The following is a 22,275-nucleotide window of genomic DNA, read 5'->3' on the forward strand; positions in this document are numbered from 1 at the left end:
TAAAACAAAGATGAAAGAAAAGGACAAGGTTAGAAAATGAACTATTTTCGAATTCCTCACCTGAATCCGGATCCATCTCGCCTCCGGACCTGGAAAGAACATCATTTCAGTACGCGTCGCATCTCCAGCTGCAGCACCGCGCCATGCTCACCAGTCCTCGCAGCTTCTTTCGATTCGGCACTGCCTCCATCATTTCTTTGCCGAACTCCGGCACCTGGGGGACAAAAGAAACCAACAAGGTGAGCCGAGAAAACCAACAAATATAACTCTTATCACCATAGACTTACCTGATTTACCACCGGAGGCATTATTCTATAACTCTCCACCTCTTCATGTGCCGCACCTGCAAAGAGAGAGAAAACAACACGTTAAACACGTGCAACATTTATTGGACAGCGTCGGGTAATACAGACTCTTACCTGTGCGTCACCAGCTACCACGAGAGCATCTTCTCACAAACTCAGCTGGAAGACAAGGAAGGAAAGGGGGAACAAGAGTGAACATCGGACATATTGAACTCTATGAACTTGATACTTACTGGTCCTCGCCAGGAACCTCAGAGTCAATACTCTCTGGAACTCTCCCACGCCTTCAAACCAGTGAAGTAACTGGCATCAACGTGCCCCTGCAATCCATGCAGGGTGGAGAGCTCATCTTTCAAGAGTATAAGGTGAGATTGCTGAGAGGGCACTTCGGAGGTGATTAGTGGGGAGGACTGTGGAGGGGGGCATCACTTGAATCCACGGGTGGCTAAATCCATCTCTCCACTTGCAGGAGAATACTTCTACGGGTCAAGCAGACAAGATTAGGAGGGCCAGTCCAGTCAGTCATCTCTGCACTACGCATCACGTTGGTGGAGACCGCAGCCATCCGGGTCTGACCGACGCCCCTGTGGGAGCCAGATGAGCGTAACAGAACGTGAAGCCTCTCTATAAATCCCCACCCGGGCGTTATGGAAACCTCAGAAACCGTCCAACTGGCCCAATGATTGGGGGAACTTAGGGCAGAAGTGCACTCCGCTCGCCAAGAGACTAATGCCCTCAGGAGAGAACTGATTGTCTCGAAGGAGCGCACTGACGATCTGGCTAGGCAGCTGCTGCAAAACCAAGCAGGGCAAACACCTTTACCAGGACTCGGGGGGAATCCAACTCCTGTTTCATTAAGCAATCAGGTGCAAGTGGTTTTACATGGGGCTATTCCTTTAGCTCCACCTGAACACTTTGCTGTGGACCCAATAAGGTTCGCCGTGTTTATGAACCAATGTCGCTTGCACTTTTTATGCAGACCTGGCACTTTTCCAAATGACCAAGCCAAAGTAGCTTTTGTATTATCATATTTGAGTGGCTGTGCAGCTGATTGGTCGATCCCACTAGTCAATCAGGATGACCCTCTTCTTCGGGACTTTCAGGGTTTTCAAATGAGCATGGAAAGACTATTCGCTAGACATTCCCAGGGACAGCCCCTGGAAAACAAACTTTTATCCCTACGACAAGGTAACCAGGATCTGTTAACATATATCGCAACCTTTAATAGGTTGGTGGTGGAAACCGGATGGCCAGAGGTAAAACGAATTACACTATTTCATCGTGGACTTTGGGGAGAACTTAAATATGTTTTGGCCCAAGTTGTGAACCCACCTCAGGATTGCGCAGAATATATAGACTTAGTGGTCCAGTTAGACCATCGACTTCCGAATTGAAAGGCTGACCGAGCAGAACCTATGCAGATCGGGGGGGTTAAGGGACCCTTAACTCAAAAGGAAAGAGAAAGGAGACAGCAGATGCAATTGTGTCTATACTGTGGGGCCTCAGGACATTTTCTACGGGATTGCCCTATAAAACCATCCAAGAAAATAGTCGGAGTCGCTGATAGAAATCAAACAGAACCTGATTCGGGAAACGACTACACCCGACAAGCGTAGAGGTCCTCTTGCCGAGCTTGAAGAAGGACACTCAGTCCTCGCACCTAATCATACCAATGGTCCTTATTGATCCAAGGCAGCCATCACGTATGCACACTGTAAGGGCATACTTAGATAGCGGGGCCGTAGGAAACTATATGGACCACGAGTTGGCTTCTAGGATGAATCTACCTTTCTGCAAAAAAACCTCTTCGGATGTCATCACCACAGTTGATAGAACTGAAATTGCCTCTGGGCTTGTAACTCATTCCACCACAGAGATGACACTGTTGGGTCAAGATGGGCATCGAGAGACTATTGTGTTTGATTTAATCAATGCCCCGCAGTTCCAAATAATACTGGGGATACGTTGGTTAGAAACACATAATCCTAGTATTGATTGGCGAGAGAAGAGAATAACCTTCCCGGATTGTGCACACACCTGTTACCCGGAAAAAACCTTGAACAAAGGCCTGGCCACAGTCGCTAATCCAGTCATGCAGTTACCTCAGGAATATCAAGAATTCCAGGATGTTTTTCAAAAGGAACAGGCAAACACCTTACCACCTCACAGATCATACGATTGTCAAATCGACCTCATACCCGGTGCACAACCTCCATGCAGTAGGATCTACGCCCTTACGGAACCCGAAAACCTTCAGCTACGACAATACTTGGACCAATACCTTGCTAATGGCTTTATTCGTCCATCCAAGTCCCCTGCATCCTCAGCTTTGTTCTTCGTGCCTAAAAAGGAAGGTGACCTTAGAACATGCATAGACTATCGCGCATTAAACCAGATTACGGTGAGGAACCGATACCCATTGCCTCTGATCCGCGAATTACTAGACCAAGTAAAGGATGCTTGCATCTACACTAAATTGGATCTCCGAGGGGCATATCATCTGGTTCGTGTAAAGAAAGGCGATGAATGGAAGACTGCCTTTCGCACCAAGTACAGATTATTCGAATATCAGGTGATGCCCTTTGGGTTGTACAATGCACCAGCAGCTTTCCAGTATTTTATGAACGATGTCCTTCGTGAACTCTTTGACGTCTGTGTTGTCGTATACATAGACGATATTCTAGTGTACTCCTCCTCAGAATCAGACCATGTTAAGCACGTGCGCGCAGTCCTTGAGAAACTACGCCAGCACAAGTTATATGCAAAATTGGAAAAATGTGTTTTTCATACTACGGAAGTTGAATTCCTTGGATTTATCCTGAATCCAAAAGGAGTCCGAATGGACTCTCGAAAAGTGGACGCAATTCTCAAGTGGCCCTCACCGAGTTCAGTTAAAGGGGTACAAAGCATACTCGGATTTGCTAATTTCTACCGCAGATTCATTCCGGATTTCTCACATGCTGTACACCCCATCACAGCACTTTTGCGAAAAAACAAATGCTTCTTGTGGACCGAAGAGGCTGAAAAGGCCTTCCAAGAGCTGAAAGCGAAATTCACGTCTGCACCTGTCTTAAAGCATCCCCGCCCTGAAATTCCATACATAGTTAAAACTGATGCATCCAGTTTAGCCATGGGAGCTGTCCTGTCCCAGAAGGATCCTGAAACCGGTCAACTTCACCCAGTAGCATTTTGGTCCAGAAAGTTCTCGGCACCCGAGTTAAACTATGCGGTTACCGATAAAGAGTTATTAGCCATCAAATCCGCCTTCAAGGCTTGGCGGCATTATCTTCTCGGTGCCAGGCATACCATTATTGTAATCACTGATCACCGGAACTTGCAGTATTTAAAAACAGCCAAAGCCCAATCGTCGCGCCAACTTCGATGGGCATTGTTCTTTGCCGAGTTCGATTTCGTGATCACTTATCGACCAGGCTGTAAAAATGGCACGGCAGATGCCTTATCCCGAATAGGGATGGGAGAAGCATATGCAAACCCGGAACCGGTGCCTATAATTTCAGAACAAAGAATTCTTGGCATAACTACTCTACAGACACTAGACGATATTCATGTAAAAATCCAACAACTCTTCGATCCAACAGCCCTGCAGGACTGGGTATAGAAAGGCCCGGACTACTCAGTCATCAATGACCTACCTTATTATCAAGGGCGACTATTTCTACCAGACAAGGAACTACAAGAACTAGTCATCTCCAATTATCATGACACCCTGATGGAAGGGCACCCAGGTATCGCAAAAGCTGAAGCTAAAATTAAGAGACAATTCTGGTGGCCCACCTGGCGAATAGACGTAAAGTCATTTGTGATGTCTTGTGGCATTTGCGCCCAAAACAAAAGTCAGAAGAAAAAACCAGCTGGCCTTTTACAAGCTTTGGATATTCCACCTACACCATGGCACACCTTATCTTTAGACTTTATTACAGATCTACCTCCATGTAATGGATTTAACACAATTCTAGTTATTATGGATCTTTTTTCCAAGATGGTCCACTTTATTCCTTTAAAGGGATTACCTTCTGCTTCAATTCTGGCCAAGGAATTCCTCGAAAACATTGTTCGAACACACAGATTTCCTTCCGTATTGGTCTCTGACCGAGGTAGTCAATTCATTTCACATTTTCGGAAGAAATGTTGTCAATCGGCGCAAATCGACGTGAGGTTATCAACCAGTCACCATCCCCAGACCGATGGTCAGATGGAGAGGACCAATCAGACCCTTCAACAGTACCTACGTTGCATGCTACACCAGACCGAAAGTAATTGGAAAGATATTTTATGGATTTCCGAGTATGCATACAATAACTCTGTACATTCAGGAACCGGACAAAGCCCCTTTTATACCATATATGGACATCACCCTCGAACCTCAGAACTAGATTCGCCTCAGCACTTAGAAATGCCTGCAGTTAGTCATTTGCACTCTACTATTGCGCAAGCCTTTAAGGAGGCAACAGAACATTTGAAACAAGCAAAAGAGAAATATAAGAAAAATGCTGATCAACATAGAAGTGAAACTCCACAATACCAGATTGGGGATCAAGTTTGGCTGGCTACAAAACACATACCTCTGAACGGAACTCAGACTTTTAACCCTAGATATTTGGGACCTTACACCATTAAGGCCATTATCAACCCTGTGGCCGTCAAATTGGAATTACCCTCTAATATGCAAATTCATCCTGTCTTCCATGTTTCACTTTTAAAACCAGTTCAACCAGGAACAAGATTAACCAAACCACCCGACCCCATCTTGATAGATGGAGAACCTGAATTCGAGGTAAAAAATATCCTGGACTCCAAGATGGTTAAATCCAAACGTTTTTATTTAATCGATTGGAAGGGCTATGGGCCACAAGAACGGTCATGGGAGCCTAGTGACCACGTTCATGCACCTCGGTTGGTGAAGAAATTCCATCGGGACTTCCCAGACAAACCAGGGCCAAGGGGAAGAACAACTTTAGGAGGGGCCTTAGGGGGGAGTGCTGTCATGATGCCTACCCCCGGGCATCAGGACCAAGCCCATCAGCTCCGGAAGCAAGCATCCAGATACTTATTAAAACCCCAACAGCCCCGGCTGGGGGCTGTTTGAGTTCAGTCCTGGCGCCTTAGGCGCCAGGCTCATCATAGAAATCAGTCCTGGTGCCATAGGCGCCAGGCTCATAGACTTTACTTACCTGATGCAGATCATGCTGCAAGTGAGTCCAAGCCAACGTGAGGCCTGGATGGGACTATTTTATTACAGGACTATTTTTTACTCGGGCGTGGTTCTGGGGAACTTCTTACCTGGAACTACTTTGGAGGCTATTTAAACCACGCCCGATTAGCAGCACACCATTCGCGTTATTCTGCATCCAGCAGCGCAACGCTCACCATGCCTGCAGTCAGCATACAGTCTTCTGCCACGCCCACCTCGAATCAGGAGCTCCTAAAACAAAGAGGAAAGAAAAGGAAAAGGTTAGAAAACGAACTATTTTCGAATTCCTCACCTGATTCCGGATCCATCTCGCCTCCGGACCTTGGAAAGAACATCATTTCAGTACGCATCGCATCTCCAGATGCAGCGCTGCGCTATAATCACCAGTCCTCGCAGCATCTTTCGATTCGGCACTGCCTCTATCATTTCTTCGCCGAACTCAGGCACCTGGGGGACAAAAGAAAACAACAAGGTGAGCCGAGAAAACCAACAAATATAACTCTTATCACCATAGACTTACCTGATTTACCACCGGAGGCATTATTCTATAACTCTCCGCATCTTCATGTGCCACACCTGCAAAGAGAGAGAAAACAACACGTTAAACACGTGCAACATTTACCGGACAGCGTTGGGTAATACAGACTCTTACCTCAGCGTCACCAGCTACCACGAGAGCATCTTCTCACAAACTCAGCTGCAAGACAAGGAAGGAAAGGCGGAACAAGAGTGAACATCGGACATATTGAACTCTATGAACTTGATACTTACTGGTCCTCGCCAGGAACCTCAGAGTCAATACTCTCCGGAACTCTCCCACGCCTTCAAACCAGTGAAGTAACTGGCATCAACGCGCCCCTGCAATCCATGCAGGATGGAGAGCTCATCTTTCCACTGTGGGGGGGGGCATCACTTGAATCCACGGGTGGCTAAATCCATCTCTCCACTTGCAGGAGAATACTTCTACAGGTCAAGCAGACAAGATTAGGAGGGCCAGTCCAGTCAGTCATCTCTGCACTACGCATCACGTTGGTGGAGACCGCAGCCGTCCGGGTCCAACCGACGCCCCTGTGGGAGCCAGGTGAGCGTAAAAATTCCGACTCAATTTCGGCACACGCTGGCTCAGGTGAGTAGTGGACGATGAATTTATTATGTTTGTTGGTATATAGGACAGTATTGATATGTCTTCTCAATGATCTCTCGATCAATTAAAATAGTGTATTGAAAATGTAACTTCATTTCCATCAATATTGCATTACTCCAGTTTCCCTAGTTACCAGAATTACCCAACTTTTAAAATGTTTCACTTTAGACTACTTTCTCTATGCCCGCTTTCAGGACACTCTAATAAATCAGTGAAATGTGACCCTTAGTAAAAACCTCCATAATGCCCTTTAAAAGTCACCTAATGTTTTTGAATGTGTTGGGTGACATGTCTTTTATATAGAGCTCACTGATGCAAACACAGACCCTCACCAGTGATGAAACCAACGACACGTCTAGTATCCCAATGGTGAGCCCAACCGACATGCACAAAGTGATATTTTAGAGCGTTGGGTTTGGCCACATTTTTAATACTAATGTGCCTTTTCCATTGTACTCTTTTCTGACAATGTACTGAAATTGAAGGATACTTTCTCTATCCCTGCTTTCAGGACACTCTAATAAATCAGTGAAATGTGACCCTTAGTAAAAACTTCCATAGTGCCCTTTAAAAGTCATCTAATGTTTTCGAATGTGTTGGGTGACATGTCTTTTACGTAGAGCTCACTGATGCAAGCACAGACCCTCACCAGTGATGAAACCAACAACACGTCTAGTATCCCAATGGTGAGCCCAACCGACATGCACAAAGTGATATTTTAGAGCGTTGGACGTGGCCACATTTTTAATACTAATGTGCCTTTTCCATTGTAATCTTTTCTGACAATGTACTGAAATTGAAGGAGCAAGATTCTTCATCAATTACTTTTCCGAGTCAACATCAACCTCACTCGCTTATCAAGTAATTATATTGTACTAGTCCTTTATATGCGAATGAACAATACATGCATGTGCTATGCTTGGAATTTAAACATATTGAAAATGATTATGTATAGTATTAGTTATTTACACAAAGTGCCATGTATGGGTGTCTCTCAGTATGTACCATCGTCTGCATATCATGTTTTCAATTTTAATTCTGTTTTACATCCGTATTAAAACATGTACTATGTTATGGGGTATTCTGGAACTTCCACTACAATCACTTCCTCATTTGCAACAGGTCCAGAGTATGAGGTATGCATACTTACAGTTTCATTGCTACAATGAAAGTAAATCCTACAAAAGATATACTTTGAGACTGAAATGCATATAACCTTGTACTGTTTCAAACTTTTCTGTTTTTGGTTCTAACATTACACTTCCTCCCTATTGCAGAATAGATTAAAAAAAACTTTACAAAGCAAACTACTTTTGAAGGCAACATTATAATCACTATGTTTTGCAGGGTGATCTCAGATCAAGTCCATGTCTCATCTCGGTAGGTTATCAGGTGAAATCTGAAATGTATATTATGACCAAATCACGTACACAGTTTTGGAGGGTATGTTCATACAAATGTTCTATTTGTGTTGCAACAACAAACCTTATAGTATAAGGTGAATTTGAAGAGACATGGACTAGAGGTATACATAACCTACTATGAAATACAATTGAGCATCACATTGGATCGGGATTACAATTTTATAATGTTGTAATGTAGTCTGTCAAGTTGGTTCTGTTTGTAGATATGTTCATGTGTTTGTTTGAGTCGAAAAGAAAATGTGCTTGATTTAAACCATATAAAAACGCTCTTTTTTCAACTTGATGTTGTGGTCGCCAAAGCAAAGTCCACGGTTTCGAAGCGAATTAAGAAAACAAGGGTAAAGAACAAACCAGTTTGTTTTGGAGAAGTTTTTAAGCTGATGTTTTCGTTATATTATAGTCCCTGGATGGGACTATTTTATTACAGGGACTATTTTTTACTCGGGCGTGGTTCTGGGGAACTTCTTACCTGGAACTACTTTGGAGGCTATTTAAACCACGCCCGAACAGCAGCACACGATTCGCGTTATTCTGCATCCAGCAGCGTAACGCTCACCATGCCTGCAGTCAGCATACAGTCTTCTGCCACGCCCACCTCGAATCTGGAGCTCCTAAAACAAAGAGGAAAGAAAAGGAAAAGGTTAGAAAACGAACTATTTTCGAATTCCTCACCTGATTCCGGATCCATCTCGCCTCCGGACCTTGGAAAGAACATCATTTCAGTACGCATCGCATCTCCAGATGCAGCGCTGCGCTATAATCACCAGTCCTCGCAGCATCTTTCGATTCGGCACTGCCTCTATCATTTCTTCGCCGAACTCAGGCACCTGGGGGACAAAAGAAAACAACAAGGTGAGCCGAGAAAACCAACAAATATAACTCTTATCACCATAGACTTACCTGATTTACCACCGGAGGCATTATTCTATAACTCTCCCCATCTTCATGTGCCGCACCTGCAAAGAGAGAGAAAACAACACGTTAAAGGATAGTTCCGGGACTTTTTTTTTATTGTCCCTACGGTTCGGCCATGTGTTTCTAAGCATAACTCGGTAGATCGTAGAAAACTTTCCTATGGACCTTACCCGACTTTTCGTCCATTAACGCACTCGAAATCAGCCGCCATTTTCTGATAATCCTATCATTTCCCCCCATCGCCCTGGCTCACCTGCTTTTGCGGCACTAAATCAAATCCCCCGCCCCTGAGCCTGACATCAGCAGACGCGTACCGCCCATTTCCCAACGCCAAAGCACGTTTCGTGTCAACAATCGCTGCGCCTCAGCTAATGAAGTGTCGCCATGGAACTGGCAGGACGCCTCTTTCCTCAATAAGTATAAACACACCGTTTCACAACACACAGCAGCAGATTTTCGATTCCATTACTCTCTGTGTGTTACTTTGAGTATTCTGTGACTCGTTTCTGTGCTCTGGTCAGCTACCTTCGCCGCTTCTAGGCCTTGTGAACACCTGTACCATCTCTGTAAATTATTTTACTTTCTTTACCACACAATGGCTACAATAATGCTGTATATGTACGAGCCCGAGTACACCGAGGAGGAACTACTGGAAAGGCAAGCACGCGAAAACGATGGGGATTCTGACGGCAGTTGGGAGGACCAGTCAACGGATGAAGAGCCTGGACCATGTCGCATGGACGGCGTCTCCACCTGGTGCACGTGCAATCAGTGCGAGCTAATGCCAACTGAGGAGGAGAACTGCTGCTGCCGTGAAAATTCCGGGTGCTTGGCCTACATTTCAGAAGGCGAGCCAAGTCCGCAATGCATCACCGAACTGCCAGAGTTCAGGCAAGCCTGCCTCTCACGGACCGTGTTGAGGATGATGATGGTGCTTATGCACGAACTTCGCGGCACTGTTCGTCCGCGTAATCCGAGTAACGAGTAAGTATACTCTGGTTGTGATGTCAGTGATGCCACTACTATGTCATGGTCGTCTCCCACATATAAAATTACATCTACATATCATTCGAACGCATGTAAATTGGTTCCATATTGTGCATTTTCTAGATAGAATTTTTTTCAAAGCAGAATGACATTTTTTACCTGAATCGACAGTGATAAGAAAGTTTTGTCATTTTAATACAGTTTGCATCTTTCATTTTCACAGGTGGTACAGGCTGGTGGCCTATCGTTGCTTCACTTGGTGGCTTCACGGGAGGCTCGGACACCGTGTTCGGAGAGTAATACCTGCCTGTGCGGTACTTGCCATTAGACAACATTTCCCCAGCGACAGTGGACAATACCGCGGATTTTCCCTGGATGTGCTGCAACCGGAACTTTACAATGTGTAATGTTTATTATTTATGTTCAATTGAAATAAAGATCTAAAATAAAACCCAACATATATTTTAACAATGGTTGTTTTGATTTTTTAAATGAATCTAGTGTGTCTCCATTGAATAGTCTTCCTGTGCCTTGTCTTGTCACACCACATGTCTCCGGCCAGCATCCTCCCTCACGCTGGCCGCCCACCTTCAATCCACATAACCGTTGAACCCATATGCAGCAGACAAACATATGTTATTTTGCGGGTTGGCATCAAGCCTCCCGGCCTTGCCTCCTCCCCCAAAAATACTTACCACACCACTTTGTTCAAGCGTTGGCAATAAAAGGCCGTTGGATTTTATTGATACAAAACAAAAAAATAATCAATATGGTTGATCGTAATAAATCATCCTTTTGGGCACCGGGTACAGAGATGACCCCCTCTGGCCCGTGCCGCCTTGCCACCACAGGCCAGCCTGCAGCTGACTAACTGCCTAGGCATCCAGGGTCTCCAGGGTGAACTGCACCCATATATTCTCCTGGGAGGCTGAGGTATTTATAAACTCACCCCCCTGCCTTCCATGTACTAGATCCTTCAGCCTGCCTCTTACATGCAGTTAGATGGCCTCTCCTTGGTGAGGCCCTGCGGCAAACGAGTCTTGTCTGCACGACCAGCGCCCTAATCCACACCCCCCCGCCTATCAAAGGCAGTTCGCACCGGGGTACTTGCGCTGCCAAGTGGAGCTGTCAGGGAGCGATAAAGGCCAAGAGGTGCCAAAGACCATGTACACTTCAAAGTGGTCTATAGAGCATGGGTTGTTGTTCCCATGTCTACCTCCAGACCCCGTGTCTCCTGCCAAGCATCCCCCCTCACGCTGGACGGCCCCCTGCAATCCACATAAGTGTGTCTCCATTCACGAGTCTTCCTGTGTCTTGTCTGCACGACCACCGCCCCAATCCACCCCCCGCCCTATCAAAGGCAGTTCGCACCGGGGTACTTGCGCTGCCAAGTGGAGCTGTCGGGGAGCGATAAAGGCCAAGAGGTGCCAAAGACCATGTACACTTCAAAGTGGTCTATAGAGCATGGGTTGTTGTTCCCATGTCTACCTCCAGACCCCATGTCTCCTGCCAAGCATCCCCCCTCACGCTGGACGGCCCCCTGCAATCCACATAAGTGTGTCTCCATTCACGAGTCTTCCTGTGTCTTGTCTGCACGACCACCGCCCCAATCCACCCCCCGCCCTATCAAAGGCAGTTCGCACCGGGGTACTTGCGCTGCCAAGTGGAGCTTTCAGGGAGCGATAAAGGCCAAGAGGTGCCAAAGACCATGTACACTTCAAAGTGGTCTATAGAGCATGGGTTGTTGTTCCCATGTCTACCTCCAGACCCCGTGTCTCCTGCCAAGCATCCCCCCTCACGCTGGACGGCCCCCTGCAAACCGCATAATGCCACGACATATACACGTCATTCATTCACAAACACACCCCTGTTTCGAATTCTTTATAACCCACTTCATATTTCTAATGAGAACTTCTTTGCGCTTTGCTAGTCAACCCGTGAAGGTGCTGGTTATCTGCTCTTCGTCTCTGCGAACTTCCGTGACCACTTCGAGGAAACTCGTCAGTTTGCAACCTGTGAACTGCTCCCTGTTCTACGACAAGAAACTGCTCTGATCCCTGCATCTAACTGTTTGTTCGTCAAGGTAAGGCCATGTACCATAATCATTTTGCGTCCAATTTCTTTTCGTTCAAGACAGTACATGCAAGGAACTAGTCACATGTTCTGAGTTTAGTCAAATTATTTTTCTATTTTTTTAAAGTTATTCAAATACTTATCCGCATGTGAATAACGTGTATAGTTACAAGAACCAAAACGAACCTTGCATTGAACCTTTTATGTGTCATTTAATTTTTTAACACATTGGTATTCATAGAGAATTGTTGATCTTTACTTTTCAGAACTTTCCACAATGCCTGCCTGTTCCATTGGCGGTTGCCCTTCGAAGACCCATAATAAATCTGAAGGTACTATAATGCATGTTTTCCCTAAGACAATAGATCAGATACGAGAATGGGTCCGATATTGCGGATATCCACCGTCTGAGCTTGAAAGTAGAGTCCTAGAAGTCTTTGCGGACAAGAGGGGTGATCGATACCGCATCTGCAGCAGGCACTTTACCTCTGACATGTACTCCACATCATTGCTAATAAAGAAGAACACACCGCGAGCGAGGCGAAAATTGCTCTCAACCGCTATTCCCACTCTATTCGTCCACATCCCTCCACTGGTGAGTCAAGTTTACGTATTTATCTCTCGGCCTTGCGGTAGTGTGTAGCATTAGCTAACAATAATTTCCCCATTTATGTATCCACTCAATATGAAGGCGGAAGATTCTCCATCCGTGTCGTTATTGCAGTCATCAGCCACTTCAAGCGCCTATCGGGTAATCTTACTTGGCTATTCTGCCACTGACTGTACTCGTCCTCTAGTCTTTGTTTTCAGTTATAATTATTGTTATCCAAAATAATGCAAGTACTGTCTTTCAGGGAGATGCTGAGGAGTCCAACGTATTGACGACTACCGTTGATGTCACTCAGATGCTCGAGGTACGTTTCCGGACAGTTCCATCGATGGAGATCATCAGATCTTGCATTCTTGTAGCGTGATTGTTACACACAATGTTTCTTTCGTTTTTAGTCATTGATATGTCCTTCTGTCGTCGCCCTCCTATGTCTCTTCTTTTTTCAATATTGTGTTCATTACTAACGAAAGTCCTATGTTTCAGGGAGTCGATGGAGCATTAGTCCAAGAAGAAGCGGGAGCATGCAGTTACGGGTCGGCGCAACAGCTTGCAGAAGTGTGCACCGCAGTTACATCGTCCCTTGATGTTCTTATGCATTTCGAGGTATGGATACTGACAGTTCGATCAAGCGAAATCATATGACGTGATTACATCCGCTATACTTCCTTCTTTATTAACGCAAGTACTATGTTTCAGGGAGATGACGGAGCTTCTTCTACAAGAACATCACCCCTAGTAGTTGATGCAGATCTCTGGGTGGTGACACTTCCAACGATCGAGCAAATCGAATCATATTTACATATCCATTATTTATTTTAGACAACTGATCATTTGTGCAGGTCTATTTAGATGAGCCGTTGACGCCTGCACAAAGTTTATGTTCTTTTTAACAAAATAGAAAACCATACTAATGCAATTACTGTGTTTCAGGGAGTTACTGAAGCATCATCTTCAATAATATCATCAATGGAAGTCTATGAGGAGCCCGAGGTATGGATCTTGACAGTTCCATCTAACTAGATAAACAATGCGTGAATAATTGTCGTTTGAATGTTCTACACAAAGCTTTCATTCGTGTTTTGCTATTGAGATGTACGTGGGTATTGGTCCCCAAGTACATTTTGTGTTTTCGATATTATTATACATACTAATGAAAGTTCTATGTTTCAGGGAGTCGATGGAGCGTCAGTGCGTGATGGATGTGCTTATCATGAAAATATAGTCGTTGCAGCGCAAGAGGAAGTGGAGACATGCACACACGAGTCGGAGCAACAGCGTCCTGATGTTGAAGTTTGAGGCAAGAAAGTTTCAAAGAAAATTAAGCAAAAGAAGGTTAGTGTCCTGGTCACTATATTATGCTGTTTTTCACTGTTAATAGTTCAATACTGTAAGTTGTGTTTAAACTGAACATCCCTTTTCCAATCTGTCCTCTAGTTGCGAGTGGGTGTACGATCTAGATCTACACAGACAGTGAAGCGAACGAGAGATGTTGCTTGTCAAACCTTTTGGCAGGGACTTGAGACTGGAGATGCATCGTGCCAATGGGAAGAATATGAAGTGATTGACAACGGATCTATACCACCACCAGCCATTGATAGTGAATGTCCTCCTGGTAGTTCGGATGCAGTCGGAGATCAATTCACAGAATCCACACCCGCAAAAACTAAGACCGCGAGAAAGTTGAAGAAATTGTTTTATTCACCCATCGCCGGAGAAGGAACAGATGTTGCAATGGAAGAGAATGAAGTGGACGACAATGAAACACCATCAATATCACTGAACATAGCGGAAGACGATATCAGAGATACTACCTTTCATGTGAGTGACATGTCCTCAACGTTACAGGCCGAACCAGCTGGGATGCAGAGTGACAGTATAAGGAAAGAGGCCAAATTCATTGTATTCGATAGTTGTTTGATTGATATTATTATTAGGATGAAATGTGGGCATTCGGTTGGTGGGGAAGTATGTGGGGAGCCATTGATTAATGTGACTCGTGCAATTCGAGGCACTAACCTTAAAATACATGCCACCTGTACAAAATATCATCCTTTCTCATGGTCTGCACAACCCATGCTGGGGCAACTGCCAGCAGGCAATCTACTTTGTGCAGCGGCTGCACTTTTTAGTGGTTCAAGTTTTAAAAAGTTAGAGTCTTTCTTTCAGTTTGTGGGAATCCATTTCATTGCGAAAACTCAGTTCTACAAATACCAAACCGATTATCTATTTCCAGCCATTAGCGAAGCTTGGAGAATGGAAAAAATGTCTATTGATAGTACATTCGCGGGCAAACGGTTCAGGCTAGCCGGTGATGGACAGTGCGACAGCCCAGGATTTTCAGCCAAGTACTGCACCTACCACTTTCAGGACATGGAAAGTAAGAAAATTGTGAGTTCGGTGGTCGTGCAGGTGTCACAAAGTACATCCTCAGTGGCCATGGAGAAAGTTGGCTTTGTAGCATCATTGCAAGAACTACAATCGCGGGGAATGGTGATCGACCTGATAGCCACGGACAGACACGTTTCAATTGCCAAGACAATGAGAGAAGAGTACAAAAATATAAATCACCAATTTGACGTTTGGCATCTTGCAAAAACAATCAATAAAAAAATGTCGGCTGCAGGTAAAAAAAAAGATATGCAAGGTATTTCACAGTGGTCCAAGTCAATCAGCAACCATCTTTGGTGGAGCTCAAAAACATGTGGAGGGTCGTTGGAAATTCTACTGGAAAAATGGCGGTCAGTAATGCTACACTGTACCAACGTTCACCGTTGGAACACAAACCAACATTTCCACAATTGTGAACATGGCCATTTGTCCACAGAGGAGGCACGGAAGAAGAAGTGGTTGATTCCTTCATCGCCCACTCACAAAGCCATTGAAAAGATTGTATTTGATAAAACTATAACAAGAGATTTGAGGGGACTCACGGAATTCTGCCACACAGGAGATTTGGAGGTGTTCCACAATATGTGCCTAAAGTACAGGCCAAAACGATTGCATTTTGGCATGGAGGGCATGATAAATCGGACTCTTCTAGCGGTCTTGGCACATAACCATAATGTTGGCCGTCAACAAAGTAGGACGACCGGAACTTTAGGGACGCTTCGCTACAATAAGGCTTTCACTAAAACAAGTAAACAATGGGTGATCAAACCAGTGTTTGAGGATATGCAATATGAGTTTATTGAGAGACTTATTGTTATAATTACAATTTTTAATTTTACATAAATAAACATGAACATGAATAATCCAGTAAACACATAGCCAATCAATTCAATGTAAATAATCAACATATCACAACCAATTTAAAATACACATCAATGTACTAAAAAATAGAACCGGTTGAAGAAGAAGAAAAACAGGAAAGAAGAAGAGAAAAGAGCCAACGCAGGAAATAAGGACTAAGAATACTAATTGCATGAACCATATAACAAATTCAATAATAGAACAACCAATACACATCCTATAGATGTCATACAGCACAACATTGTACAAGGATATGTATATATTGTCCCAGATCAAAGCTCTGCATTACGCATAGGCATCAAGAAAGCAACCCCAAATGTCCCAAAACTTCTCAAAGTCATCAGTGAGTTTGTAAATAGCTCTTTCATATGTTGAAATTGTAAGAAGCTCCTCCACCCAATCATCAATGTTGAAAGAATTACTCGATTTCCAGGACCTCAAAATGAATTTCTTAGCAACCATACATGCACGTAGCAGCCAAACTTTCTTTCCAAAGTCAATATCCTCCAGAAGAGAATCATTGCCTAAAATCAATAATGAAGCATTCATGGGGATTGCAATGTTTAAGACCAAGCTTAATCTCTCACACACCTTTTCCCAGAACTGCATCGTTTTAGGACAGGACCAAATCAAGTGACTCAGAGATCCTCTAGAACATTTACATTTCCAGCAAAGATTGTTGTCTAAAAGTTGTCTCCTGAATAGTTTCTCCGGCGTCCAATAGGCCCTAAACAACAACTTCGTTTGAGATGCTCTGAGGGACCAATCCAAACTCACCAAACGAGTGTTCTCACAGCACCTTCGCCAACATCTGAAGTTCACATCTTCCCCCAATTCCTCCGCCCACAGAGCAGGTAATCTCGGATCACCTTTCCGAGTAGCCTTTATGATACCATACATCGTAGAAGCAGGGTGAGATGCACTGAGGCATACAGTTACAGCTGCCCAGGCTGGACTCTGAACAGTCAATTGTGGCACCTCAATACAAGCTGAAATAATAATCTTCAACTTCCGATATTCGGCAAATGAACATTTCGTCATATCACACCTCTGGCCAAGCTGAGTGAACGTTAACCAGTTCTCCCCATCAAACAAATCTCCAATGTATTTGATACCAGCCACAAACCATTCTGTCCAAAACAGTGTTTTGCCCTGATACTTCAAGGCTGGATTATTCCATATGGAGGCATCTGGATGTAAATATGGATCTGCACCCACACGGATTGAGAGTTCACACCAGCAGTCTTGCAAAAATGAAGTAAGGGCGCTGATTTTTCTAGATTTATTCCTTCGAGTGGTCAGCAGAGATCTCGGGTCTAATTGGGACACAGCACTGCATTCCCAAGATAAGAGGTCAAAATGCTCAGACTGTACATCTCCAGAGTCAATAACTTTGCACAAATGTCGAGTGGAAAAGGATAAATGGTAGTCTGAGAAATTAGGCAAATTCATTCCCCCCAATTTCAATGGGAGTTGAAGTTTCCAGATTGCAAGTCTCGGAGGCTTCCCATTCCAAATAAAGTTCTGCATAATCCTGTTGACCTCCCTAAAGATGTTTCTTGGTATCTTAATGGGTAGCATGCTCAGCAAGTAATTTATCCGAGGAGCCAAGTTCATCTTCAAACAGTTGATTCTGCCCCATGTCGATAACTTCAAAAGACTCCACCTCATCAAATCGGATTTTAGAGTCGGAAGAATCTGAACAAAGTTAATGGCAGGTAACTTCACTATGTCTGCTCCAATCCATATGCCAAGATATTTCAACTTTTCAGCACACCACCTGAATTGAAATTGAACACATGTATGTCGTTGACACAACCCATTGACTGGAAGGATCTCGGATTTACTCCAGTTAATCTTATATCCTGATATCACGGAGAAGGAATGAATGTCTTGCATCAAATAAGAAATACCAATAGCCGGTTCTTGAAGGGCAATCAACAAATCATCCGCATATAACCAAACCAAATTATTCCGACCATTTCCAATTACCGGTTGAAGGCGTACATCCGCCCTTAAGCTCACTGCTAGAGGTTCCATAGATATAATAAAAAGGAGAGGTGAAAGAGGGCAACCCTGCCTTGTACCACGATGAAGCTCAAACGGATCGGAAATAAGTCCATTCGTCAGCACACTTGCAGAAGGGTTAGTATATAACAACTTAACCCATCGCCGGAATTCTTGCCCAAATTTCATCTTCCCCAAGCATGCAAATAAAAAGTTCCATTCAACACGATCAAATGCCTTTTCAGCATCCAGGGAAATGACCGCACTGGCAATTGGTTGATTATGCCCTTTCTCAATTGTCAATAGTAGGCGCCTCATGTTGTCCGCCACTGCCCTTCCAGAGACAAAACCTACTTGATTCTCATGTATCAGAGTTGAAACCACCCTATTTAACCGAACAGCCAGGATCTTGGCTAATATTTTGCAGTCACAGTTTATCAGACTGATCGGTCGATAATTCTCACATCTGGTAGCAGATCTGTCTTTCTTCCTCATCACTGTAATCAATGCATGTCTCATTGAATCCGGCAGTGAACCAGACTCAAAAGCAGCATTAAGAACATCACACAAAAGCTGTAGTGCGGAATCAGGGAGGGCCTTATAAAATTCATTAGGTAGTCCATCAGTGCCAGGTGATTTACCCATTGTTAGTTTTGAAATTGTGTGCTGAACATCATCTACCTCCACCTTCCCTTCTAAACTCATCGCTTCATCTGTTGACAGGCTAGGGAGAATATGAGAGTCAAGGAAGTTTTCAATTTCATCATTTCCACAGGACAGATCCGAGGTATAGAGTCTTTCATAGAAGCCACGGAATGAATTGTTAATCTGTGTTTGCTGCGTCTCCAATGTGTTAGTAAGACTCCTTATAGCAGGAATGAAACGATCGCTTTCAGCCATCTTCAGCCGATGTGCCAGCAATTTCCCTGCCTTCTCACCATTCTCAAAATAGTTAATTTTTTGTCTAAACAGTGCATAGTCAACTTGGCTAGAGATGAGTTTGTTGAGCTCATACTTAGTTTTTCGTAGTTCATTTTTTGTATTTTCATCTCTGCTAGCTGCAAACAGAACATCCAGGCACTTAGCTTCAGAAGAGAGTCTCTGAATTTCTTTCATTCTCAATTTCCTTTCTCTGCCAGTTTTTGAAATCAGTAACCCCCTAACAAAGCATTTCAGAGCTTCCCAAACTGTTGAAAGTTGAACATCGGCAGTCCTTTTTTTTTTTTTTTTTTTTTTTTTTTTTTTTTTTTTGGGCAAAAATAGAATATATTTTATTTACAAATACAACAATTTCTACAAAACAATCTGCGGTTTTATACATGCAAAGAACTAGCCAAAATGCGTGGTAGGCACTGTGTCTTTCAGTTTGAGTACACTAAATCCAATTTTGCATGCACATATACAGTACAAGATTTGCACCATTGTCTATTATCCTGGTAATTAAGGTGCACCTCCAGACAGACTCCTGGCATATCCATATAGATCATACCAAGAATCCTGCATTTCTTGCATAGCAGAAGAAAATATTAAAAATTCGGTGCGTAGAACTGGTTCAGCCCACGTGAAGGCACAGCCTCGCCTCAGCACACACCCACTTCAAAACTTCAGTCAAGCGCTCTCTGAACGCCTCGACAACAGAATGATGGGTGGATGGATAGGCCATCTGGTGAAAAGGGGGCATGGACTAGCAATAAAAGATTCACTACAGTAAGAAACATGTACTTAACAGTATGTTCAGTACCTGTTCTAAATACTTGGGTCAGATCAAAAAGCATTCAAATGTTAGCCTTGGGGTAGGGGAGGGAGGGTTGGCAGCAACACTATACTATTATGCCAATAAAGTCCTCGAGTAATGCCCGATCAGAAAAAACATCACACCTGGAACAGGAATTGAGACAGTAATGCTCACATAAAGTATATGGCATACCCCAAGTCGCAGCTTTGCGGGTGGCCCTTAGAGGGATGCCTTGTTGGAAACCATTGCCATTGTCTTAGCCATTATAGTATTTTCATGAATGCCTGCTCGATAAGGGCTCTTCTAAATGTGTGAATTCAGGATACAAGAGACTACCCCGCAGGTCAGCTTGCTTCCTTATGGCACAAGTTATGTCCTAAAACTCTGATGCCTTTGGTTGGGTCAGGATTGAAATTCAGAGCCCTCCCCATATTAAGGCACAACAAAATCCTCTTTGCCTCCTAGAATAATTTAAGAAAAAGAAGATGGATGAAAGATTACTCGATTAATGTGGAAATCAGACTAATTTGGTCAGGAAGGACGGTGAGCCACCTCGTTGTTGATAAAGACTATGGGCTTCATTACAAGTGTGCCGGTCCGGTAAGCTTACCGGCACCGTTGTGACCGGACCGGCACACTACAAGTATGCGGGCGGATGCCGTCCCGCCCGCCAGGCTCAGACCTGGCACGTGGAACGGCACCCGCCAGCAGACTTTCACAGAAGCACCGGCACTGTTGCACACAGTGCCGTTGATTCCGTGCTCCCCATTCCCATTGAGTCCTAAGGGACTCAAATGGGAATGGGGATTTCCATTTTGCGGCGCCTGACTACACGGACCGCCAGGGCTGTAATGCCTCAGGGTTTCCGTGAATTCAGGCGCCGGACAAATGTGCAAGTCCGGCAGCAACCTGCCGGTTTTACCATCGGCAGTCCTATTAATTAAGATGAAGGTATCAATTTCCTCTGTCACCTCCTGTCTGATCTGGTCATTTTTCAGAATATAAGAGTTCATTCTCCACCTTGGAGATTTAACCAAAGAGTACTGCAAGGACAATCGCAATGAAATAGGTGCGTGGTCAGATAGGGCAATAAGGCCAATAGCCGAATCATAGCAACTGGAAGTCACTCGGCCAGAGGTCAAAAAGAAGTCAATTCTAGATTATGTGTCATGACACTGTGAATGAAAACTGTAATCCCTATCCGACGGGTGCTCTAGCCTCCAGATGTCGGCCAGGTTGAACTCCTCAATCAAATGGAGATTATACTAGGTCACCAAATAGAGAGACTTATTGTTGATGTCCTAGATAGGCACATACATGGAGTTGTGAATGAACCTGTGCAGGGGACAACTGCATTGCCACCCAACATTGCCTCTGTTCCATGTCCACCTAAAGAAGAGCTCATTGAGAAATACACATCACGGTTTAAATGATTGTAATTTGATTGTCTGTTCTCTCGAGTCTCCTCATGTCGCAGGCCCATTGAATATGTGTATCTATGTAATGTGTAAATAAAAGTGATTGCTCAGTGTACATGCAATGTGTCTCTCCACCCTTGCCCCTCCCTTCACCGTGCAGTAGTGCGAACCACCCGGGTGTCACCTGTGACTTTGCTCTCGAGTCTCCTCATGTCGCAGGCCCATTGAATATGTGTAGCTATGTATTGTGTAAATAAAAGTGATTGCTCAGTGTACATGCAATGTGTCTATCCAACCTTGTTCATTTGCGCATTAAATTAAACCAAACAGTAATATAAATCATTTTTCAAAAAATATAGAATGTCTCCGTATTTATGGTTCTCTGGGGCTGCAAAGCACGCAGACAAAATGCAAAGATGGAGTGTAAATTTCAAGTCCTGTGAGATGGCCTTACACTGAATGTAGCTAACTAGGAATGTGTGCTCGTTCAAAGTGAAGGTCAGCTGCTTTGATTTTTTGCTCGGGTGCCGGAATGGCCCACGACTCAGTATAAGGTTCTATTGTTATTTGACCTTGACAGGCCGGGACCATCCCGAAAGACTTCTTTTTGGGGGTGTGGTGCAATAACGTAAGAAACGATAATGAATAAAATTTCAGAAACGATATCCATTTAATGTTCGTTCATTAGAAGAAATAACGTCGGCATAGAAGGAGTGGTATTTCGGGGCTGCCCTACGCACAGACACAATGGAAAATGCAAATATAATGTAAGTAACTCTTTAGATGAGTTTATACCGCAATTTAAACTTGTTCGTTCTATGTGGCATATTGTTTTGTACCGCGCACTATCTTGAGGAGAACCATCTCCTTTTACGGAAGCACCTCAAAACCTTCCTCTTTGCTTCTGCTTTCTCTCTCCCTCTCCCCTGCTACAACTGGTCCACTGTCTGCGACCTCGGTCCTGGGCCCTTCCACTCTCCACTTGCACTGCCTCCCTGTCAACCCCTGCACTGGGGGACTGTCTCAGTATCCTACAGCCCCCCCTTGACGTATAATACCCAGTTGCACTGTCCTAGCTATGAAATAATTTCCCGACCGAATATATAAAATGAATAATTTTAATAAAGATCTGATGGTGAGACTAATTTCATTTTTTATGTTTTTCAAACAGGTACATCCTTCATTATTGCATGTGT

Source organism: Ambystoma mexicanum, chromosome 2p, assembly GCF_040938575.1.
Source record: "Ambystoma mexicanum isolate Mex_15411 chromosome 2p, UKY_AmexF1_1, whole genome shotgun sequence".
Lineage (NCBI taxonomy): Eukaryota > Metazoa > Chordata > Amphibia > Caudata > Ambystomatidae > Ambystoma > Ambystoma mexicanum.